Raw genomic sequence first — 25875 nt, 5'->3', positions numbered from 1 at the left:
TTGAGCCTCCAACCCGTGGCCCCAAGACATCAAAAGGAGCTGGGTCCAGTAATGCTGGAGGCAGCCATCACTAAGCCCTAATGGAGTGCTTCATTAAGATCGCTTCAAAGGCCCCCGTTTACAGACTCGGAGATTGACTAATTTACACATTGTGGGAAAATTGCTACCAGCTCTGCCCACACCCCAGCAGGGGGAGAGACGCCCTCTTTCTTTGAAAGGCAAGAACTGCAAACGGCCCCTGTAATTGCAGACTGGCCTTTTCAAGGGAAATACCCAAGCCCTGCCCTAAATTTTGCATTCGGCTGCCTTAGCACTCCGCATCCTCGCACCGACCCTGGGGTCCTGTTTGTCCAGAGGCAGTGTGGCACCAACCCAGCTGTGTGTGCTTTGGAGCTGGATACTCCTAAACACGTTTGGGTTTGAACCCCAGCTCTGATCCTGCCAGCAAGGAGCCTTAGAGCAAGTGCCTTAACCTTCTGGGCCTCAGTTTCCCTCATCTGAAAATGGGTGTGATCAAGTCACCTCCCAGGGATGTTTTCGAGGATGAGAGGTAAGGATGGCAGGAGAAGCTCAATGTGCTGGCTATTTTTACCTTAGCGTAAACATATAAGAGAGTGAAAAGGCATCCCTGAAACTGAAGCCATGTTTTCACAAGCTGTTTTTATGGCTCATTGATTATTTGAGACGTTGGCACACAGATTGGGGCATGAGGTCCACAGACAGGTGCAGGTCAGACCCATGGCTGTTTTAAGAACTGTGTTACATGGCCTCAATGGCAGCACATAACAGCATCAATTCATGTATTAATAGTTTTCCTTTGTCATAAAAGCAAGTTGGGAAGGGCGTAATGAGGCGAGCTCTCTTTGGGATGCTGTCACGTGGATTCACCCACAGGTCTGAAACCAGGTCTGGCTATGGAAGGTTGGTCACCAGAGGCCCTGTGGGAAAAGCACCAAGCCCCAGGTGCAGTCACCCTCCCAGCCTGGCTCTGTCCCCAACGTGCTGAGCAACACCAACCATGCCTCCTGTCCTCTCTGATCAGCAGGGTTCTCCTGGGACTGAGAGGGCAAGGCCTGGGTATGCCCAAAGCCTCCTCCCCAGCCTATCGCCTCGGGGTCTTCACCTGGCTTGTGGCCTCAGCGTCTCTAGGACCTTGTGAGAGATGCACGCTCACAGGCTGCCCCGGCCTCCTGAATGGGAATCTGCATTTGGAATGGTCCCTGGTGACTCGGGTGCACAGTAACGTGGAGGAACTCTGCCCCAACACTTCTTTGGCCCAGGAAAATACAGTGATGGTTGTTTCCTCAGGGGATCCAGCCCGGTGACTTTGGCCTGGGAAGTTGTGATTTTTGAGACTAACAGCCTGGCCAGCCCCTTGCCCACCACCCAACTGGGACTCATTGTGTTTACATCAGTGTCACGCAGCTTTACTCTCTAGGGTCACATGGGATCCCAAGTGAGGTAAAGGAAACCTCTGCATCATTCATTGAGCACCTACTGTGTTCAGGCATCCTGCTGGGCACAGCGTACCAGGTAAGTAACTGAGATTGTGAATCATTTGGTCTTTTGGTTGAGTCAGTGGAGCAAGAAATTGAGTGACTTGTCCAGGGTCACACAGCGGGTGAGTGGCCTCCTTCCAAGGGGCCCCTGCACCACACACCCCCTCCAGGCTGCACAGAGGAAGCCCAAGGTGTCCATTTCTGGAGGTATCCCCTGGAGAGGCTGGTTAGATGGGGACTCAAGGGGAGGCCAGAACTGCCACATCCTGCGGTATTGTCCCCTCCCCCTCTACTTTCTATTTGCCCATCTTCCTAATTAGAGAAAAAAATTCTACACTCACTTCCTCTATTCAACCTTTCACTTAAAAAAAAAAATGCAACTGCCACCCCCTTGGTTCCCAGCCTCGAAGGGAAGCCGCCCTGGCCAGGGGCAAGCATCGCAGCAAACCACTTAGCAAACCGCAAATTTCAGAGGCCTCGTCACATCTGCGTTTTATCAGCTTTTTCCGGATAGTATTACCCTGAGCAATTGTCTGCAGATCGGCAGACAGCTGAGACGTTCAAGTGCTGAATTACGGAGAAAGGGTCGGAGATAAAGCCGAGCACATGTATCCCATCAAAGTAATGAAAGCCGCCTGCCGCCAGGCCGCCCTGCTGCCTCCTTCCTAGCCACCCTGCCGCCCCGCAGGAAGGCTGATTAACCCTTGCGAGGCAGGGGAAGAAGAGCAAGGGTCATCCAACACTCAGGCTAATCAGGGTCCCAAGAATGGGAGGGGGGCGTGGGGGGTGGGCCGGAAAGAACAGCCATCGCAGAGGGCCACTCTGACCTCAGGATTAGACCTGCTGCATTTCCTGTCACAGGATTTGGTGGGACGGCAAAAAGGCAAATGAATAAGAACTTGGTGCCCACAAGGTCCCAGGGACACTGCCTGGGTATTCAACATTCCTAGAGGAGTGAGGGCAGGCCATTTCCTCTGAGCAAGGCTTGCCTTACTGTGAACGGACGCCATGTTTGCAAGAGTTGGTAACAATATTTGCTGAGCACTTACTATGGACTGGGCACCTTTGTTCCCCTTGCTTCCTGGCCCACCCTATGGTGTGCTATACCTGGAGCTCATTGCATTGAACTCCAGTGTTTCCTAGTGAGGGGTGGACACCAGGATGTCCCCAGTCCTCTGCTCCCATGACCAGTGCTACTTGGATATCTGTGTTCTGCCCTTCTAGGGGCCTATGTAACAACTCCCCGGCATCCATACCTCCACAGCCCAGAGTGGGGTCTCAGGGATGTGGGCTGTGCCTAGGCCTAACTTCTGTCCAGACTGACCAGCACGCCTTCAGAAAGACTCTCGGGTTTACAGTACACGAGAGTGCACAGCTCTCCCAGACATTCCAGGCAATGTTACTTCATCCACTTATGGAAATTTGCCTTTTTCATAGTAAGTCTAAAGCGACGCCGCTGCTTTAACAGCTACCAGTCATTTTTGCTGAGTTAGAACATTTCATTATCCTTGCTAACCATTTAGACCTCTCTTCTGCCTTTCACAACCTGTGGTTATTTTTCTATCAGATCTTTGATGTTTTTCTTATTGTTTGGTAAGAGTTCCGTGTATATTCCAAGTAGTCACCATTCATCAGTTTGACTCTTTGCAGCATCAGCCCGTGCATCCTCTGTCTGCTGCTGTGGCCGGCGGTGCCTCGGGTGGACGGGAATCCTTAGTTTTCACGCAGTCCAATTCTTCGTATTTATCTCCTTCTGTCTTGTGCTCTTAGGGTCTTTGGAGTAGAATCATTCCTTTTTAGGCACAAAGATATCCCCTTATGCTTTTTTGATTGGCTTTATTATTTTAACATTCACATTTGGGCCTTTAATCCATCTGGAGCCCACCTTTTGAAAGGCTTAAGGAAGAGATTATCCATTTTTATTGAAGTAAGACAGCTCTGTCTGATGCAGCATGCTGTTGGCTGAACTGGACCTTTGATTTCCCAGCAGGGACCTCAGCTTGCTCTGGGGCCCTGTCCTTCACCCCAGGTTCCCCAGCAATGTCTTGGGGAGGGGAACATCACTTAAAGTCTCATTTCCCAGCCACCTTCTCCGCTTCCATAAACTGCTGCATAGGTTTGGACATCTTCTCTCTGTTTTGTATTCAACCACAACACACACAAAATAAAGGAGGCCAAGATGACAGAAGATGGTCCTGCAATTGGGACCCCTCCCACCCACCTTCACCCCAGCCTTGCAGCCTTGTGTACATCCTTGCCAGGGATCTCTGCCAGTGCAGATCCTTCTGCTGTGAGGGCTTTTCTTTCTTCAGTCCTTCCCATCTGATTGGCCATCTCTCCCCTCAAGAGTCAGCTCGTTTGTTCACCAATCTGTGTGATCTGTGCACTAAAGAATAATGGATATGCTGTTTTCTGGAGGGTTTTCTGGAGAAAAGCAACACAGATGGACGTCTGCAAACCTCATGCAACAAAAGACGCTATTTCCAAGATTTGGAGTAGCTCACAAAAGTCAAGAGAAGTTGAACCATCAGGCCACAGGAAGACAGGAATTGGGTAACTCTGGGCTTCTACAGAGCAGGAAGTAAGGGGAGGTCAGAAAAACTTGGTGTCAACTCTTATCCCGCCTGGCGTTGCTCTCTCATGCCTGAAGTTCTCAGCAGGGAGCACAAAATTAATTCAGCTTGGGTCACATGCTCAAAAAGGGTCAGATACCATGACTGACCCTCCGCCAACACCGCTTGCGACAGGAAGGAGCTGGCTCCTGGAGGAAAGCACCTCGCAAGGCTTCTGGCAGCCCAGACACGGGTCATCCCTGATGGGCTCTTTATCCCAGATGTGGCCTTGATGAGTACCGGGCCCCTAGGTGGGTCCCACGGTGCCTGCTCAAGGACCTCACAGCCCAGTGGAGGAGGCTAGTTAAGTAGAAAGTGCTCGAAACAAGGTAGAGTGCTGTGACAGAGGGGGCACAGGGATGGGACCCCTAACTCCAGGCAGAGCATCAGAGAAGGCTTCCTGTAGGAAGCAGGGCTGTGCTGGGCATTCACAGAGCTGCAGGAGCTGGTTGAATGGAGAAGCGGGGGAGGGTGTTCTGAGCAGAGGGTGAGCAAAACATGCAGTGAGAAATAGACAAGCAGTTGACGTGGGAATGCCTTTCCTCCTGAGTAACAGAGGGGTCCTGGAATGTTCCATGTGGCCTCAGGGTCTCTGGGGCCCCACTCAGGGTTGGGTTAGAGAAGCCTGAATGCTGGATGAAGGAGACTTCCTATGTTTCTGATCTGACTTGAGAGCTTTTTGATGGCTGGGAGGGCTGGGTACTCTTTCTTAAGACATTGACACAACAGCCCCAAAGAACTGACTCGATCATCAGGGCCAGACCCCTCATCTCGGAGTAGATGAGAAACTCCAGACTAAGGGGAATCTATCTGAATGACTCATCTTTTCTTCCCCTGGGACTCCAGAAAGCATCTGCACTATTCCATTTCTGTAGCAAAATATCTCCATCCTCTTCTCTCTGCCATTTCCACAGAGCTCATTTGAGACACACTAATCTAAACCAACCGGATCATGATACAGAGGGGAAAACTGAGGCCCAGAGAGAGGAAATCCTGGCCGCAGTTTGTTCCTTGAGTCTCCTTGTTGAGCTTATAGAGGGTCAAGGCTGTGGGGTCAATGCTTGTGCTAAAAAAAAAAAAAAAAAAGTCACATCCTACCTTCATTTGAAAACCATGTTGTTATCCATTCACAATCACTAGGCTGGCTAATTTAAAAAATGGAAAGTAAATGTTGGTGAGAATGTGGAGAAATCGGGAACCCTTGGGTATAGTTGGTGGGAATGTAAAATGGTGCATCCACTGTAAAAAACAGTTTGGTGATTTCCTAAAAAGTTACACATAAAGCTACCATATGACCCAGCAATTCCACTCCTACGTATATTCCCAAGAGAAAGGAAAAGCGATGTCAACATGAAAACTTGTACATGAATGTCCATAGCAATGCTACTCTCCATTGCCAAGAGGTAGAAACAGATGTCCATCACTGATGAATGGATAAATAAAATGTAGTCTGTTAAAGCAATGCAATATTATTCAGACATAAAAAAGAATGAGGATCTACAGTGTGGGTGAGCCTTGAAGACACTGTGCTAAGGGAAAGAAGGCATACACAAATGGGCAAACACTGTATAATTCCATTTATATGAAATGTCCAGAATTTGTCCAAGAAAATCCATAGTGGAAGAGAGCTGATGAGTGGTTTACAGGGACTTGGGAGAGGGAAGAAGGAAAGTGACTGGGGAATAGGTATGGGATTTCCCTTTGGGGTGATGGAAATGTGCTGGAACTAAATAGTGGTGATGGCTGCATAGCATGTGAGTGTAACATACTAAATGCCATTGGATTGTGCATTTTGGAATGGTTACTTTTATGCTAGGTGAGTTTTACCTCAATAAAAATTAAAACCAGGCTGGGTGCTTACACCTGTAATCCCAGCACCTTGGTTGGCTGAGGCAGGAGGATCATTTCAGCCCAGGAGTTCAAGACCAGCCTGGGCAACATAGGGAGACCTTGTCTCTACAAAAATAAAAAAAATTAGCCAGGTGTGGTGGGCGTACCTGTGGTCCCAGCTACTTGGGAGGCTGAGGTGGGAGGACCAGTTGGGCCCGGGGGGTCAAGGCTGCAGTGATTCTTGATCGCACCTCTGCACTCCAGCCTGGGCATCACAGCAAAACCCCAGCAACCCCAGTGTCTACATAAATACATAAAACGATGTTGTTTATGTCTGAGGGACTTTTGAATGCCATTCTTACACTGTGTCGATTGAGGATGACGTGAAGTTGCAGCAGAACACTTACCGGTGTGGGCCCTGTTCTGAGCCCTTACAGCTCCTCTAGTTCTCACGGCAGCCCTGTCACAAAGCTATCCTCATTATTACCATTTTACAGATGGGGAAACTGAGGCCCTGAATGATAAAGCAGACAGCCCTATGTCATCAAGGAAGGGTGGAGCTGTGATTTGAATCCAGGTAATTTGGCTCCAGAGCCCATGCACTAAAGCGTCACAGTGAGACCCTGACTTCGAGTAAGAACCCAAACCGCTCTCAGCCCTGATGGTGCAGTGTGGATCAGAGGATCAAGGGGCGGTGAGGATGGATACCTGGGCCTTGAAGGTGCTCCACCAGGGTCGGAGCCACCCTCCCTCAAAAGTGCTTTGCTTGGGCTTGGTGGGCCTTGAAACAACAATTTGGGCCGGGCGCGGTGGCTCAAGCCTGTAATCCCAGCACTTTGGGAGGCCGAGACGGGCGGATCACGAGGTCAGGAGATCGAGACCATCCTGGCTAACACGGTGAAACCCCGTCTCCACTAAAAAAAAAAATACAAAAAACTAGCCAGGCGAGGTGGCGGGCGCCTGTAGTCCCAGCTACTCGGGAGGCTGAGGCAGGAGAATGGCGTAAACCCGGGAGGCGGAGCTTGCAGTGAGCTGAGAACTAGCCACTGCACTCCAGCCCCGGCGACAGAGCAAGACTCCGTCTCAAAAAAAAAAAAAAGAAACAACAATTTGAGGCTTCCTATCCATCCCCATGGGTTCCCTGGGTAATCATGATTAATGAATGCCAGGACTAGGAGCTGGGTGCACTCAGGGCCCTGCTCACAGTGACTGGCCCTGTGATCACCCACCCCGGCCCCTCATTACCGGCCCCTGCTGCATAGTGGGCAGCCTGTGGATTCCCTAATGAATTCTATCAGCCTAGTGTGCAGGAGATGGACAGATAGAGAGGCCAAATCCCAAAGTGGATTTATAAGCGGAAATTCAGGGATAAATGTGGGGTTAGGGTAGGTGAGGGGAGTTGACCACATCCACTGCTAAATCTCAGATTGCAAGAGGAGCTTAATTCGTAAGGCTATGTGCTGGAAAAGTCTGCATTAGCCACTTTGGCGTGAGTATATCTCTAAAACCACTAATGAAATTGTACTTTGGTCAATCAACATTTCTGGGGCCAGTGGCATGGGTAATCACTGGGCTTGTGTTGTACTTTTAGACAGGGAAGCCAATGTGGTCCCTGGAACACGCAGTTTTCTTCAACACCGAACGTTTGTTTTTCCATCTTGTGGGTAGTGAGCCTTTCTTGAGCCAAAATATATGTAGCTCACCCATAAAACTTGTATTTTGTAGGAAAGGGAGGATAAAAGCTCCATTGACCCAGCATCCATCTCCTGCCACACTCTGCCTGAGGCAGGCTCACGTGGATTATTGCTTGAATCTGGGAAGTGGTTATTCTTGCAGGTGGGAAACTGCGGCTTTGGGAGATGGGGTACCATGTGCAGGGTCACAGAGCAAGTTGGGGTGAAACAAAAAAAACCCGATCCAGTTCTGTGAGCCTGAAAAGTGAGTTCTCTCTGCTTCACTGATAGCTCCTGGCAAGTGCTGTGGATCCTCGGGGAGCTGGAGGGCTGAGACTGTCTCAGAAAGCCGGCTTTGGACTGGATGGGGTATAGGGAGTGAGTGGCAGGAGCTAAGTACAAGGCAGGATGGGGCCCAAATGCCTTGCTCAGTGTCTGAAGTGCCCATCAACCTGTTTCCCTCTCCTGGCCACCTGGGAGAGGACTCTGGAGTTTCTTGGATTCTGGAGGTCAAACCATCAGGCATGCACTTCCAATAAGGCCTTACACCTGCACATTAGTTGAAACTCCAAAAGCTGTACAGAGCTTTGGAGGATACATCCTGGCATGGCCATTTACAAGCTGTGTGACTTTGGGGCAAATTGCTCAGCTTTCTTCTCCCACAAACTTAAACCCTGATCTCAGTCTATTGTCAGCCTAGGAATAGCTGCAATAACAAAATAAGCAAAAGAAAATAAATCACTATTGGAATGGAGGGAAAAGAATACATCTCAGCCATGTACCAGCTGTGTGCCCTTAGTCAAGTTACTTCGCCTCTCTGCGCTCAGTTTCCTTACCTGTAAAATGGGCATATTTTACCTACTTCGAAGGTATTGCCTGTCATTAAATAACACATTTAATTACATTAAATGAGTGCTCATTAAAGCACTTAGCAAAGCTCCTTGCATATGATGTTCAAAAAACTAGCTGTTTTATTGACATCATCATCATCATCATTATCACTATAATTACCACCATCATCACTGCCATGATTCCTACTACCATCACAGTTAGCATCAGCATTATCATTTTCATTACCATCCTTATTACTGTCATTGTCATCACCATCACCATCACAGCCATGATCATCACTAACATTACCATCATAACCATCACCATCCTCACCATTACCACCACCATCAACATCATAATCATTAGCATCACCACCATCACCACCAGCATCACTACTGTAACTATCACCATCACCATCATCACCATTGCCACCACCATCATCATCAAAATCATTAGCATCACCATCATCATCACCACCACCATCATTACCAACATCACTGTTGTAACTATCACCATCATCATCATTACCACTGCCATGATCGTCACAATCATTACCATTACTATCATCATTATCACAATAGTTACCATCATCATCATTGCCATGGTTTCCATTATCATCATAATTAGCATTAGCAGTATCATTTTCATTACCATCCCTACCATTGTCATTATCATCACCATCATCGCCATTACCAACACCATCATCATCACCACCATCATCACCAACATCACCATCATAACTGTAACCATAACCATCATTGTCACAATCACCACCATTACCACCACCATTGTCATCAGCATAATTTTTATTATTGACATCATCGATTGTCATGATCATCATGACAATCAGCATCATCTTCATCATTATTGATTGTCATGATCATCATCATCATGTCATGATCATGATCATCATGACATCAGCATCATCTTCATCATTATCATCCCTTTCGTCATCACCACCACCATTGTCACCACCACCATTATTACCATCAGATGGACTGATGGTGTTTCCGTGGGACAGACCAGTCATGGTAAGTCTGTGTGATGGTTTAGGACTTGAAGCTGATTTTTTGTGGCTTGTGGTGGTTAAAAATACTATCCTGGCATTCTCTCCACTGTTTATTGTTTTAGAAAATCTATTAGAAAATTGCTTTCTTCCCAGTATGGTTCTCAAATAGCCAGCATCAGGATTTTCCACTGGCATCTTGGAATGTTCTCATCAGAAATCTCCTGAAAGGCATGATCGTTGAAGCTGGGAGATTTGCCCAAGGGCTGTCTGGGAACAGAGCTTCTAATGCCAATATTATTTGCTCATGCCTAGCTCTTTCCAGCAAACAGAGGCCTTTCAAACTATTAATATATAAACCAACAGCACAAGCACTTTGAAAGGAGAAGGGTATGGGGGCAGGGTGCATTCATCTACGCAAGCTGCCGTGACAAAATACCAAGGACTAGGTGGCTTAAACAACAGAAATTTATTATCTCACAGTTCTGGAGGTTGGGAAGTTTGAGATCAGGTGTCAGCAAATTTGGTTTCTGGTGAGGGTTCTCTTCCTGGCTTATAGATGGCTATCATCTCACTGTGTCCTTTCCTCTGTGCTTTCGTAGTGTTGTGGGGGGTCGGGGATGGGAGGGTGGACAGGGCAGGAGAGAGAGAAAGGGAGTGAGAGAGAAACCTGGTGTCTCTCTCTCTTCTTACAAGGACACCAGTTCTATCGGATTAAGGTCCCACCCTTGTGACCTCACCTATCATTTATTACCTCCATAAAGGCCCCATCTCTAAATATAGTCTCATTAGGGTTGAGGATTCAACATGTGAATTGGCAGCCGGGGGACACAAATAAGTCCATTAGAGGGGGAAAGGGCATGTTTATGAAGCATGTGCCATGTGCCAGGCATTGAACCAGGCACTTTCATAGATACCATTTCATTTGAGTCTCAAGAGGACTCTGTGAGGCAGGCAGTATTATCTCCATTTTATGAATGAGGAAACTGAGACCTGGTGAGTGTAAGCAAATTGTTCAATACCACACAGCTAGTAGGACCTGGGATTCTAGTTCAGGTCTGTCTGACTTCAAATACCACTCTTTTTTAATATCAATTATTCTCAACGAATGCTCCGTGGACCCCTGGATGTTCTCTGAGGTCTTTGAGGTAAAATCTTGTGTTCATAGTAATATTAATTCAGTATCCTAATGTTAATATTAATACTAATACTACTAACACTAAGTTATATTTTACTCTGTTGACTTATCACTGATGATACAAATCCAACAGTGGGCAAAACTGCTAAGGCTTAACTGGAATCAAAATGCTGGCCCCAAACTATACTATACCATACTATACTATACTATACTATACTATACTAATAGTTATGGTATTGTTCACCATCATGCAGTCAGCAAAGCATAAACACATAATCTTGAATGAAAAATCTCAATCTTTGAGAGCGTCTTTTTAGCATTCTGTGTGACAAAATGGGAAGCCTGCATAAAGCACTTCCACTGCAGATAGAAGAAACACAGTTCGTTATGCAATCGTTTGAGTGGTAAAATAAACTCACTGCCTTCTTCATGGAGCACCCTTTTTATTTAAAAGAATGATTGACAGGCTAACCATGGTTATTCGGACTTGTGTTTCTGGCAGACACTTTCTGAGAATGAACAAAGTGAGCCTGTCGCTTCAAGGTGAACAGCTAATAGTATTTATTGCCAGAGAGATTTGAGCTTTTTTTTTTTTTTTCTTGAGACAGAGTCTCACTCTGTCTCACTCACTCACCATTGCTGGAGTGCAATGGTGCGATTTCAGCTCACTGCAACCTCCGCCTCCCGGGTTCAAGCGATTCTCCTGCCTCAGCCTCCTGAGTAGCTGGGACTACAGACATACACCACCACACCCAGCTAATTTTTGTGTTTTTACTAGAGACAAGGTTTCACCATGTTGGCCAGGATGGTCTTGATCTCTTGACCTCGTGATCCACCCACCTCAGCCTCCCAAAGTGCTGGGATTACAAGCATGAGCCACCATGCCAGGCTGAGATTTGAACTTCTAACAAAACTTAGAGTTTTAGAAAACTTGTATCCATCATTGTGAGCTTGCTCTCCAAATGTAAAGACTTTTTTGATGATAGTATTAGCGAATGTGCTTTCTTTTGATATTGTAAAATTGATTGTGTCAACATTTGGCAGTTCTTGTAAGTCGGTGAACCAGCATTTTCCAATGACTAATGCATGATGTTTCAGAATCTCACATAGTCAAAAGATACATCCAAAGTGCAAGACAGACTAGTGGATTTTAATGTGACAAAGAACAAATGTTCACTGATGTGTTTTCAGATTCCACATTAAAAAACTATACTACTGCTTGTCAAGTTTTGTGTAGTATCAAGAAATTATCTGAAAAGCCTATAAATATATTTGTCCTGCATCCAACACAACATATCTGTGAGGCCAGATTTTCTTTATATACTTCAACCAAACAACCTCACAATAGATTGCAGAAGTAGATAGGAGAATTCAACACTGCTATTAAACCAGAAGATAAAAAATTTGCAAAAAATAAGACAATGCCACTCTTCTCACTCATTTTTTTTAAAAAAACAGGTTATTTGTGTTAGCACATACAAGATTTGTTATTATTGTTTTTAAATGAATTAATAGATATTTTAGAATAGTTTTAGTTTTAATATCTAAATGCTGGTAGATTCAGAACATAAGCAAAAGCTGTTTAGGGATCCTCAATAATTTTTAACAGTATGAAGGAGGTCGAGTGCGGTGGCTCATACCAGTATCTCAGCACTTTGGGAGGCTGAGGCGGGCGGATCACTTGAGGTTGGGAGTTCAAGACCAGCCTGGCCAACATGGTGAAACCCCATTTCTACTAAAAATACAAAAATTAGTCGGGCATGGTGGCAGGCGCCTGTGATCTCACCTACTCAGGAAGCTGAGGCGGGAGAATCGCTTGAACCTGGGAGGTGGAGGTTGCAGTGAGACAATATTGCACCGCTGCACTCTAGCCTGGACAACAGAGTGAGACACCATCTAAAAAAAAAATGTACAAAGGGGTCCTGAGATAAAAAAGTTTGAGAACCACTGGTTAGTCAATTTTGCAGGCGAGGAAATCAAAGCTGGGGAGAGGATGGCAATGTGGCTGAGGTCGCCATGATGGAAAATCACTCAACATGGTGGGAGGGCTGGTGATGTTCCTCCCAGACTCCCCAGCAGCTGGAAGATGGAACTTTGCTGTCAGCCCTCTTTGGGATTTTTTTTTTTTTTTTTTCTGAAGAAAACTGAACCTGGACTTGGGCTGGAGTCATCCAAACTCACGCCCTTTTCCAGGGTCAGCTCCACCCAGGGCCTGCCCAACTGGGCATCAAGACCTGGCCTCTTGTCCCAAACCAGGAAGGCTCTGAAGGGTCATCCCTGATACAAAGCCCTGGGGAACCTGCACTGCAGTTCCATGCCTTCCTCCACTCAGCCTGCTCCCTCCGCGCCTGCCCCATAGGTATGGAGCCTCAGAACACGCCCTAAGAACCGTCCTGCCCACTTCCTGGGGGACCCACTGTGACAGCTGATGGGAATGCACACTGGGCACCTCAGACCCCAATCCCAGGCTCTTCCACTGCAGGAAGGTCTCAGGACATCAGCAGAGGGTTTGGGTGACACTGAAAACATTTGTCCCATCCCTGATTCGCAAGCCACCACAAAGTCAGCTCCTGATGCTCCATTGTTTGATCAGCGGGGCGAGGGAAGCTGCACAGTATTCAGGATCCTTCATACTGGTGGGTCATTTGAAGAAAAGACAGTCCAGTAAAGTGTTGCCTAAAGGGAACTGATTCATTACCCAACTTTTCTCTGTGTACCTACTGTGTGCTAAGCATCTTGCCAGATCCCAAGGAGCTCTGTCGCCTTCCTGAGAGGAGCCAGGGGATGGGGGAGAGAAACCTACAGCTACCATTCTCTGCTGCTCAGTCCAGCGTTCTTTTCCTGAGAACTCACAGTCTAGAGTTTGGGGTGTGGCTTCAGAAGCCAACACTCTGGGCCTCGAACACCCCTCTGCTACTCTCTGCCTCAGTTTCCTCACCTATGAACTGAGATAGTGATGTACCTACCTCCTAAGCTTACCTTGAGGAACTAAGAACACACAGCAAAGCTTTTGCCGATGTGAGCTATTACTAGAACTTCTCCATTCAGCCCCAGTCCAGACCCTGCATGGGGTCGTCTGTAAAAGGATGGGGAAGGGTGTTCTGCCGTGAGGGACCAGCATTAGCCAGGGTCTAGGGTTGGAGAGTGTGTGGCTCTATTAGTCTACCAATGTTCCTTGAGCATCTGCTCTGTGCCGGGTCACACACCAGGCGGGAGGAAGGAGACTTGACGCCAGCTTCACAGTGCTGACAGAGTTATGCTGGACGTGGCATCAAGCAAAACACTACAGCAGTCACTGTGCAGCCACCACCATGGCTATTTGGAGAGTGGAGAGGAGGGCAGGGACTGGCTGGGACTGAACTTAGGCCTATGTGGGGCTTTGATGGGGTGTGGAGGGACAGGGGTGGGGAGGGCCCAGACCAACTACAGTCAGCACTGAATTCAGATTGAGGAATGCAGACCTGATCCTCTGCTGGCGCTAAGCAGCCTTCATTAGGTTCACAGCTCTCCTCTGCCTAGGTTTGAGAGACTTCAGGGTCAAAGACAGAGCACCTACAACTCAGAAAAGCAGTTTTGAGCCTATAATTCTGGCACTTTCTACCTCCATTCAAAGTGCATGAGAGATGAGAACTGAGCTCTCTAAATGTGCTTGTGTATAAGAGGGGAGTGGTTATCTGATCAGAACCTCGGTCTCTCAGAGGTAGGAGAAGCCTGTGCAGCCATTCCTGGATGCATGAATCCACCCTAGGACTTTCCAGACACAGGTTCATGCAGCCCTGCTTGCACACCTCAAGCGACAGTGAGCTCATTACCTTACTAGCTGGGAAGCTCTCTCCATTCTCCTGTTGAGGCGAAGGCCTTCCCTTTGCTGAAGGTCTTCCTCTTCTATCTCTTGCTTTTATTGTGACCGATTTCCCTTCCAGGCTTGCTTCTGGTTGTCTTTCTCCCTATCTTTTGCCCTTTTACTCTTCTGCTTCCTTCCTTCCTGTGTTCCCCAGGCCTCCCGCTCCCATGCTCTCCCTGCATCAAACCCCTGGAGTCCCATTCACTCACCGTTACCTGAGCATCTCCTGCATGTCGCAGGAACAGAGGGGTTAACTGGGTCAATTCTTGCTGTCATGGTGCAGTGGGGCCCTGCCCGTGTGGTGGATGAGGTGTGAGGGGTGAGGGAGAAACCATTTGTAAATAAATCTCTTCTAGCCAGAAGACTGGAAAATCACAGAATGGAATGAACATGGAATTCAAACCCAGATCTGCCTGAGTGGGAACAGATCCCATTTCTCCTGCCCCTGTCTATGTACACCAGTGACTTTACTTTTCTGAGCCTCAGTTTCCTCATCTGGAAAGTAGGTAGATTATGATCTACTTCTCTGGCCTGTTGTGAGGATAAAATAAAATCTGGTGTGTGAACCCCTGGCACACAGTGGGTACACAGCCCTCCTGTTGGGGTCCTCCTGTCCAAATCAGCAGGGCCTCAGAGCAGCTCCCAAATTCCAGCGCCTGGCAAGTGGCTGGCAGGTCAGATTAGGGACATATGTTAGCAACTTTCCAGTCAGCAGAGGTCGGCCAAGCAATTGACCCCACCAGACTCTGGGCTTCCCTTAACCAATTTGGACACAAGGAACAGCCACAGCACAGGCCTTGGCATTCCTCCTGTAACCCCAGCTCCCACGTGCCTAGAGAGGAGTCGTGGCCTCCAATGGTGTGGCCATGCTAACCAAAGAGGGCCAGTGGACGCTGGGCAGCTGCTCCTAGGGGTGAGCCCATGATACGGCTTGAAGGCCAGTGTGGCTGAGCCCGGTCCTTCATGCCTGGCTGCCTAGGGCCTGGGGCCTCTCCCCTCCACCTGAAAGGCTGGGCCTGGGCTCTGGTGTCAGACACACCTAGATTCAAACTCCCTGCTGCCATTTTCTAGTTATGGTCCTCTGGGCAAGTCACCTCTCTGACCTCAGTTTTCTCTTCTGCAAAATGGGAGTAAAACGATGTCCACTCCACCGAATCACTGTGAGGATGAAATGGGAGAAAGGATACTTGGCACTGCACAGGTGGTCATTTGGGAAATGCTGTTTATTAAGGTGAGTTTTCCCACTAAGGTCAATGCCAGGAACAGACCTGAAGAGAATCTGGTCCCTCATATCTACAGGAAATGATAAAAAATGGAGCAGGACCTAAAACCATGCCCAGGGGGTAGCAGTGAATAGCTGGCAAGGCTTGGCCTGGGGAGGTCCTGGCAGGTGGGAGGGGCTCACCACATAGCTGTTGACTAAAGGAATGAGAAGTCACTCAGGAGAACTTGATCTCTGCCTTCAACTACATGTGAGAAGGAAAAGCCAGCTTCATCTCTGAGGGGCTAACAGGCAGATCAAGACGAGAAAGACATGAGGAGGTAGGGCTCAGGGTAAGGAAGTCACTTCCTGCAGCCAGGGCAGTCCAAAGATAGAGAAAGAAGCTTCCGTGAAAGTGAGCTCCCCATCACTGGAGGTGTATAAATCTGGTTGGAAGAACTGTAGGCAGACGTGTTATAAAGGGATGGCTGCACTGGGTGGAAACTTTATCTCTGAGATGTCCAAGGTACTTTCCAACCCTGAGAGCCTATGATTCCAGGATAAGTTTTCTCTTCCAACTCCAAGATTAATGACGGTAGCCTAATGCTGTTGCCAACAACCTCGTCACTCATTGCTTCATGCTGTGGAAGTGTATTTCTTGGCCAAGTAACAGCTCCATGCAGGTACTTACCAGCGGCCTTCCTCCAGGCAGTGACTCAGGCATCAAGGTTCCTTCCGCCTGTGGTTCCACCATCCCTCGAGTCTCTGAGTTCTTAGATGGATCCTGTGCATATGGCTAGACAATGTGGGAAAAGAAAAAGTGGAGGATGACACGGAAGATTTTCACGGACCAACCTTAGAAATGGTGCACTTAATGTCTCCCCATAGTCCATTGGCCAGAACTGCAAGGGAGGCTGGAAAATGCAGTCCAGCTGGGTGCCCAGGGGAAGAGGAAGCGGGCATGGTGAGAAGTTAGTCACTACCTTAGGAGCTGGGGCTCTCATCTGTGCATTCATCCTTCATTTATCCATCCAGTGAGTGCTCAGTGAGCACCTACTGTGTGCCAAGCCTGTGCCCTGGGATATAAACATGAATTGGACAGTCCTCTCTCTGGGAGTCCACACCTAGGTTCACAGCCCAGGCACATCCACCAGCTATTGCCTGCAGTTTGGCAGTGACAACCATGATCTAAAGACGGGATAACGGATGACCTCCATCCTAGCACCACCATATGATACGGAAATGATCTCTCAGGGCCCATGTCCTCATCTGTAAAGCAGGAAGAACACCACCAAGCTCAAAGGATGATGCAATATAAGCAAAGTGTGGGAAGCCCTCTGCAAATGGGAGTTAATATTCCCTATGTCCACATCCTCCAATATCAGTCCTCTCTGAGTGTTTTGGGTTGGATCAGGAGATGCTGTGTGCCACAGTAGAATAGTGATGGCCTTCCACACACCCGGCAGGGTGAGGAGTGAACATGGTTTGGTCAGGGATACAGGAGGTTTTTGCCCTTAAATCCTTGGCAGGTTGGTAGTGCCCCTTCTGTCCTCACAAAGAGTGGCCTGAACAGAAGTGCCCAGTCCCAGCTCCACTCACTTTAAGGACTGGGGAGGGAAGAGTCTGAAGGGAAAAGTACCTGGAGCCAATGTGTGTATTCCTCCATCCCTCAGTGCATCAGCCTCACTACAAAGAATAATCCAGGGCAGTTTCTCTTTTATCTCAGAGCCTAATCTCAAAGGGTTGCATTACACAGCCCCGGGAGAGTTTTCCCAGAATGGAAAAACTTAATATCAGAGAGGTTTAGCAAGTTTCCTGCTGTCGCAGAGCTGAGTGGAAGAGCAGGGATCGCCACCCAAGCTGGCATGCTTAACGACATCTTTAGAGACATGAGTGTCAAACTCCCAGGGGAAACTCTGGTTCTAGCTCAGCCATTTTTGCCTCCTGTGTAAGCACTACTTACTTTCTTTGAAAACAGAGATGATGGCAATGTCTTCCCATCTGGAGAGATCAGTGAGAAATATTTTGTGTAAAATCTTGGCCCCAGGTCCAGCACATAGCAGAGACCAAACTGGAAGGTGGCACGGTAAGGTAGTTAGGAGCATGGACACTGAGAGTCAGCCTCCGCCACTTAGTAACCGTGACACCTTATGCAAATGCATCTTCTTTGTGCTTCAGTTTGCTCATCTGTTGAATGGAGATGATGAAATACCTGGTAAGTATCATGTAGGCATAGGTTTATTCTCATCTGTACATTGATGTGGTTGATTCCTATTAGTTTGTTAAGCTACCTACTCTGCAAATAGATAAGATCAAGGTGTCTTAAGCTAGAGTTTTGCATTTTTACTTTATAGTGCCTGGAAAAAAAAAGTTCAGCAATCTCAGTTCTGGGAAGGATGTTTGAGCAGAGAGAAGATTGAGTCTAGGAATTCAACTTCCTCCACTTTACTGATGAGGAAACAGAGGTCCAGAAAAGGAAAGGGGTTTACCCAGGAGCTTGCGACTCACTCAGTGCTAACCGTTTAGGCTTTGCCCACCTCTTTCTGTTTTAGAAAATGATGCCAAGCCTTGCTTAATGTGTGTGATGGAAACCTGCAGAGGCTCCAATGAAGCAGTCCTGGGCCATGATGGGGAAGCCTTGTCTCTCCGACATTAGCCTGGGTTTTGCATTTATTCTCAATGTGAGTCTCCTTTCTTCTTCTTTCTGTCTTATGCCCTGCACATCCTCTCTCAGGCTAAGGTAAACAAGTTGGAGAATTTTAGAATTGTAGCCATGTAGACCCTCAGGCAGCAAGAGGTTCTAGACTCCACATTTCAATCCTACAAACATTTATTATATTAGGTGCCAGACCCCGAACTAAGGGGATTTAGTGGTAAATAAAACAGACATGGTTTCTGAGCTCACAGTCATGCTGGGAGACAGATGCTAAACAAATAACCACAAACAGGTCTGGGCTGGGTGATCTTGAGCAAGTTTCCCCTCAAGCCTCAGTTTCTCCATCTATAAAATAAAATGAATAACCCCTACATCCCAGAGTTGACCCGAGGATGAAATGAAGTAGGTAGAGACAGGGGCCACCACATTAGTAGACATTCTAAAATGTGGAATTCTTTCCTGCTCTCCCTGATTGTGGAAGGAAAGACCGCACTTGGATTTCCAAGGCTTCTCGAGTAGCTGAAGAAGAAGAGGGTGATACAAATAAACAGGACGGCATGCTCTGTGCCAGGCCGGGCCGGGGCTCTCTCAGCATGGCAATTCCACTAGGTCTGAGAAGTTGAAAGCAAAGATTATAAGCTGAAAATGCACCATTGAGCCTGTTCGTTCTCCAGATAATCCAGTTTATGTATCTGATAAAATGGGATCAAAATGAGAAACACATTTCCAAAAGGAGTTGGAAACAGCATTGTCCTTCCTCCAGAGCATTTTACAGCCACAAAATCATGGTGATTCACGAATGTTTCACGGGATCGATCCTCAAGCAGCAGCGAGGGCAGCCCTGCAGTTACCCAGGCCAGGGGTGGACTCCGGCTTCACCACATGGAAGCTCGGCAGCCGAGTGGGCGAGTCAAAGCTTCTGTGAGCCCTGGTTTTCTCATCTTTGAAAATGGAAATAAATCATGTCTGCTGAACAATGTTACTGGCGTGTAATTGAAACTCAAAGGGAACCGCAGAATGTAAGTTTATGAGAGGGAAAAATTGATCTATTTCATTGTGATACCTGCAGTGTTAAAACAGTACTTAGAGCGTACTAGGTGCTCATTAAAACATTCATTGAATTAACAGTACACAGCAGTGCTCAGCAAATACTTGTTGAATGGACAGTTGACTAAATATAGGCATATAAGTATGTCTTTCTAGCCTCACAGCATTTCCTGGATATCCTTGTTTGTTTGTGGAATTTTTGTTGTTGTTGTTGTTGATTTTTTGTTTGTTTGTTTTGCTTTTTTTGTAGATGAGACACTGGGACTCAGAGAGGTGAAGTAATGTATCCTGGCCCATGCACCTAATTAGGGGCTGCCTCTTACCTTTGAACCCAGTTGTGTTTGATCCCATATGCCTTATATTTTCCACTGCATCTAGAAGTTTCTTGGAAGTTGTATCAATTAGGAATGCTTTCCACAGAATCTTAAGCTATAAAGCACAACAGTAGCTTAAGCGATAAAGATAGACTCCTCTTCCATGAGAAGTGGGAGGTGGCAGTTCAGGACTGGGGCAACAGCTGAGCATTGGCATCATGGAACCAGGCTATTTCCAGCTTCCTCTTCTGTCATCCTCCACCAGTTGACTTTTTGTCCTAATGGTTGTTGCTTTATGGTCACAAATGGCTGCTACAGCTCCAGGCATCACAACCAAGTTCAAAGGCGGGAGGCAGGAAGGAAGGAGGGGGTGGTGCATTTCCTGAAGTGCTTTCTTCTTATATCAGCAAAGGAAAAAGGGAACCAGAGGCAGTTGTCTCAGAAGACTTCCCCTTAAGCCTTGCTTGTTAGATTGGCCACATGGCCAACCCTGGGCTGCAAGGGCGGCTGGAGAAGTGGGCCTGCAGCAAAGACTGACGGGATGGCCAGAGTCGCCCAGGCCAATCATGATTGTTCCACGGGGGACAGGCTCACTGCTGCTCTGAACAAAATTAGGGCCGGATGGTGAGGGGAAGGGAAAGGGAGTTGCTCCCTTCGAGTTTCAATTACACGCCAGTAACATTGCTCAGCAGATATGATTATTTCCATTTTCATAGATGAGGAAACCAGGGCTCGCAGAAGCTGTGACTCGCCCACACAGCTGCCCAGCTTGCGCGTGGTGGACCCGGAGTCCTCCCCTGGCCTGGGTAACGGCAGTGCTGCGCTCGCTGCTCTTTGGGGGTCGATCACATGAAACATTCATGAATCACAATGATTTTGCAGCTGTAAGGGAAGGGCAAGGGGGTGTGGAAACCCAGACAGACCTGGAAGAGACTTGGCCACACCTTCATTTAACAACCTAGGAGTCCAAATCCAGTATGACTGCCCAAGGACAAGATCTGAAGGAGATCTAGCTTTGTACTGATTTTTGGAAGCAATCTCAGTGAGCAGGGTTCCTGGAAGGTGCCCCACACGAGAGTGTTGATTTTCTCTGCATGCCGACACAGCATTCCACAGCCATGCCGGGAGGGAGAGTCCCTCATTCAGTCTGCTTTCAGTTCTTCAGATCACATCTTGGAGAAGTGATTAGTAAGTACAATGCATGATCCTTGATGATTGCTGGGATTTGCAAAGAAAAAGGATCTAAAGAGCATGATTGGGTTAATTGGGAGGAAATTTGAATGTAGATTAAGAAGCACATGATAGAATTGAATCAATGTTAAATTTCCTGAGTGTGAGAATCATTGCTGTGTTTATGTACAAGAATGCCCTTGTTCTAGGAGATATGTGCTGAAGTATTTAGGAGACAATTCATGTTTGTCTCACACTTGTCTACAAATGGTTCACAAAAAATATATATGCATGTGTGCACACGTGTGTGCACGCACACACACACACCAGTCCCCCTTTATCCATAGTTTCACTCTCGTGGCTTCCATTAGCCTCAGTCAACCGTGGTCTGAAAATATGAAATGGAAAATTCCAGAAACAAACAATTGAGAAATTTAAAATTTTGCAATATTCTGAGTGGCCGTGATGAAATCTCATGCTGTCCCACACCATCCTGCCAGGACATGAATCATCCCTTTGTCCAGTTGGTCCACGCTGGAGACACTACGTACTGTTAGTCACCGAGATCATCTGCTCCTGACATCCAGCCATCAATATCATCCTGTCTCTATGATACAGGATCACCCAAAGCAGGTGTTCCTTCTTCCAAAGCATCATCAGAAGGTGACAGCAGCCTAATCTCCCTTCATCTTATCATGCAGGCATGTTACCAACTCATATTGTCTCAAGAAGAAGGGGGAGAGCAATACAAGATGATACTTTGAGAGAGGGAGAAAGCGTTCACATAACTTTTATTATAGTAGATTGTTATAACTGTTCTATCTTATTATTAGTTGTTAAACTCTTAGTGTACCTAATTTATAAATTAAACCTTATCCTAGATATGTATAGGAATAAAACATAGTATATATAGGATTCGATACTATCTGAGGTTTCAGGTAGCCACTGGGGGTCTTAGGACATATCCCCTGTGGATAAGGGAGCACTGCTGTACACAGCCGTGCACATATCTGTATATATAGATATACATATAAATACATATACACATATACATACACATTCAAAGAGAGAGAGAAGAGGGTGAGACAGAGAAAAAAGCAAATATCAGCATTAATACCCAATGCATCTAGACTCTAAAGAAAAGTCATATAAATGTTCCCTGTGTTATTCATGCAACTCTTTAGTAGGTTTGAAAATTTTCAAAATAAAACGTTGGAAAAATAATAAATTAAAACTTTTAAAAGTGAGAAAGCTTAAAGAAAATATCAAGTAAACACACAATGTGTTAGCGGACATTAAACCGAGCCCTGCTGTGGGGCATCTTGGTGGCCAGTAGATCCCGCATTCCAGTGTCAGTCGGCCCCAGGCCTGAGTTCCTCCTATGCCGGATGGGGATGAGGTTGGTCACGGCCTCACAGGTGTGTGGTGAGCATTGTATGAATGACGTGCGTAGAGTCCTCAGCACCAAGCCTGCCCAGAAGCCAGGTTTCAAAGAAGGGTGACTGTGATGTGCGTCCCTGTAAGTACTACTGGGCCTGGCACATGGGAGGCAGGAAATTTGATGCAACCTGTGGGAGACCCGAACCTGGTGACTTCACCTGTCTGAGTCCCTCCAGAAGGGGATAGCTGGGGATTAAAGGCATGAAAAGACCCCCCAACTTACCCCCCACTGACCCCCCCACACACACACTCTCATATCTCCTCTTCAGAGAGATCCTCTCCATCGGCTTAGGAGTTGGGGTTGGGCGAGACAGCTGGCCTCTGTGCACTGGGATGGAGCTAATTCCATTTTCCAGTCCCTGTGTCCCAGCACTGGGGTCCCCCCTCCTCCGGGGCGGTGGCCATCGCCTGGCAGCTCAGAGGAACTTGGAGCTCCTCTTTCCTGGCCCTTTCGGGCAGGCCTGACAATCCCCACTGCCGCAGGGAGGCTCTGCCATCCGTGTGCTAATCCCATTACCCACAAATGAAGATGTAATCACAGCCCTTTCAAAGGGCTCCCAAGGCAGATCCCTCTTTGGAAAGAGAAAAGCAAGTGCAATTGTCCGAGCCACTGACTTCTGAAGCTCCCGCTGGGAGGAGGGGATGCAGAAGTTATTTGGGGCCGGCAGCCTCTCAGCTGGGAAAGGACTGAAATGGCAGTCAGGGCGGAGACAGCTGGAGTGTGGGTGACGAGTTAGGACCAGGTGGTGGGGTGGGGTGTGCAAGGGACTGAGGCTCCCCAGCTCCCACACTGACCTTACTGCGACCTCACTAGAGCTACAAGCCTATGCCCTGGGATATAAACACGAATAGGACACAGTCACCTCTCTGGGAGTCCAGACCTAGGTGCACACCCAGGCACATCCACCATACCTCTGTTAGCACCATGAAGCTGGGGCCAAGTCTCCTTCCTCCCACCTGGTGTGTGACCCAGCACAAAGCAGACACTCGAGGAACATTGATAGACTAATGGAGCCACACACTTTCCAACCCTAGGCCTTGGCAAATGCTGGTCCCTCACTGCAGAAGATGCCTCCCCATCCTTCTACAGACGACTGAGATCTCGCCCTTGCAGGGTCTGGACTTGGGCTGGATGGAGAAGTTCTAATCTTTACTGTGACCTCAGTTAGAGATACAGAATTTCAGGGCCTCCCATTGTGCATCTTTCAAATGGGTGCAAAGGTCTTATCTGATACGTTGTTGAGCAGCTGTGTGTGGAGGTAAAATGTAAATGGTGACACGGGCACAGATGTGAGGGCCCTGTTGATGTCAACGTCACATTATATGAACAGTAGTAAACTTTCCTCAACACTGACTACATGCCCAGCACTTTTGTAATACTACTTTCATTCCCATTTTACAGATGAGGAAACTGAGGCACAGAGTGGTTAAGTGACTTGTTCAAGATCACAGGGCTGGAGAGTGGTGACTAGTTTTAATGGCTAGCAAAAGCAGGAACAAAAGCTACCATCTGCTTGGAACCATCGTTACTTTTGAACAGAAACTCTGGTATTTGGCAGACAGCAATGAATTCATCTACTTTTGCACAGGAGTAGGGTTATCTTGCCCTTTGACTGTGCCCTTGTAGGCCAGCAGGAGTTCTGAGATTCAAGGCGGATGAAGGGAGTGAACCATGACCTGGAGTGGAAAATGTGTCCTTGGGGCTATGTCCTCCGTGCCTTGGGCCTGGGCTCCACGTGGCCCTCACTGCCTTCTAATAATCATTGCTGACTATGTGTGAAGTGCCTTGTGCTAGGCACTGTCCTGTGTGAAATCAGTGGCATGCTGGAAAATGTTTGACAAACAGCTCTTGGAGAGAGAACTCCAATCCACAGCATTTCCCTTCATGGTGTAAATAATCCCACTTCCCACCATGGTGGATCTCAAAGCTATCAACATGAGGTCACTGACAGGAAATTGGGAGAGGTTGCATACAACTGGGTCTCCTGTGTGGTTCCAATGCACTGATCTTAAGAACTCACAGCACCCTGATTGGGGGACAGCACTTTTATTATGCCAGTTTTGTAGATTAAGGCATTAAGACATGGAGAGGTTAAGACAAGCACTTCCCAAGATCACTTGTCAAGTAAATTCTGATGCTGAACCCTTGTCTCTGGGAACCCAGATGAACATGCTGCCTTCTGAGCAGAGGCCTGTGTCTAGCTCCTCTCTTCCTGATCTTCTCAGAGCTAAGTCTACCCCCAGTTAAACACTACTCTCCTTAAGGGCAAGAATCCCAGTACAAAGCATGAGCACCAGACACAGACAAAGCAACAAGGAAATATTTGGAGAATTGAATTGAATGCTTTGATTTCAGTTGGATCAACAAACTCGTCCAAGGTCACACAGAGGGGCAATAACAGAACCCATGACTGGAACCCATTACTGGAACTCATGACTTTTGGCTTCGGATATGAACCTTAAGTAGCACCTTCAGTGTCAATTCTGAGATTATTGTCACATCCAAGCATGGACATGAAGATTTCTGTTATTCCTGGGAGGGGGCAGAGGGGCCGTGGCTTCATACTTCGCATTTTTGATGCACCTCTGCCCCCTTTCTTTTGTAGTGAAAAGCATGACCCAGCACCTTGTATGTGTTGGAGGCTGAGCAAGACCAAGGGCACCTGGAGGGAGGAGGTCTGAGATTTATGGGCTACTTGATCATTTTCGAAGTTTTTTTCATTTGCTGTGGACTGAATATTTGTGTCCTCTCAAAATGTATATATTGAAGCCCTCATCCCCAGTGGGATGGTATTTGGAGGTGGGGCCCATGGGAGCTAGTTAAAGTTAGATGATGTCATGGAGATGGGACCCCCATGATAGATTTTGCTCTTACAAAAGGAGAAGAAGACAGGATAGGTTTCTCTCCACGGAATGAGGATGCAGCAAGAAGGTAGTCTGCAAACCAGAAGAGCACCCTCACCAGACACCAAATCTGCTAGTACCCTGATCTTGGACTTCCCAGTGTCCAGAGCTGTGAGAAATGTTTGTTGGTTTGTTGTCTCAGCCACCCAGTCTATGGTATTTTGTTATAGCGCCCGAATAGACTAAGACACATGATGTCAGTGTTTCCTAAACTAGCAATGCACTGGGGGCAACCAGTGCAACATGGTTGGTGATATGTGAATGAACCTTTTAAAATGTTAATACTTTTGCATTTATTTTAATATGTGTTAAAAATATTTCTAGTGTATTATATCAGAAATAGTTTTCACTGCAAACAACAAAACAAAAAATAAAGAAAACAGCAACAAAAACCAGTGGCTTCAACAGGAAGTTTATTTCTCCTCTGCTGTAAGTCAGGGGCTGGCATGGCATGGGATATGGTTTGGCTCTGTGTCCCCACCCAAATCTCATCTCAAATTGTAATCCTCAGTGTTGCAGGAGGGGCCTGGTGGAAGGTGACTGGATCATGGGGGTGGTTTCTCCCATGCTGTTGTTGTGATAGTGAGTTCCCACACCATCTGATGGTTTAAAAGTGACACTTCCCCCTTCTCTCTCCCTCTTGCTGCTGTGGTAAGACATGCCTTGCTTCCCCTCCACCTTCTGCCATGATTGTAAGTTTCCTGAGGCCT

General features: G+C 47.3%; 1 long non-coding RNA gene across 1 annotated transcript; it reads left to right on the top strand.

Moving 5' to 3' along the window:
- LOC117086287 lies at positions 1–25530 on the top strand. Its single transcript, XR_004438262.1, has 3 exons — positions 1–550; positions 2724–2935; positions 23664–25530. It is a non-coding gene; the product is annotated as an uncharacterized LOC117086287 (long non-coding RNA).
- The last annotated feature ends 345 nt before the right edge of the window (positions 25531–25875 follow it).

The sequence above is a fragment of the Trachypithecus francoisi genome, unplaced genomic scaffold (assembly GCF_009764315.1).
Source record: "Trachypithecus francoisi isolate TF-2019V2 unplaced genomic scaffold, Tfra_2.0 Lachesis_group1, whole genome shotgun sequence".
In the NCBI taxonomy this organism is placed as follows: Eukaryota; Metazoa; Chordata; class Mammalia; order Primates; family Cercopithecidae; genus Trachypithecus; species Trachypithecus francoisi.
This window is presented reverse-complemented; position numbering and strand designations above follow the sequence as displayed.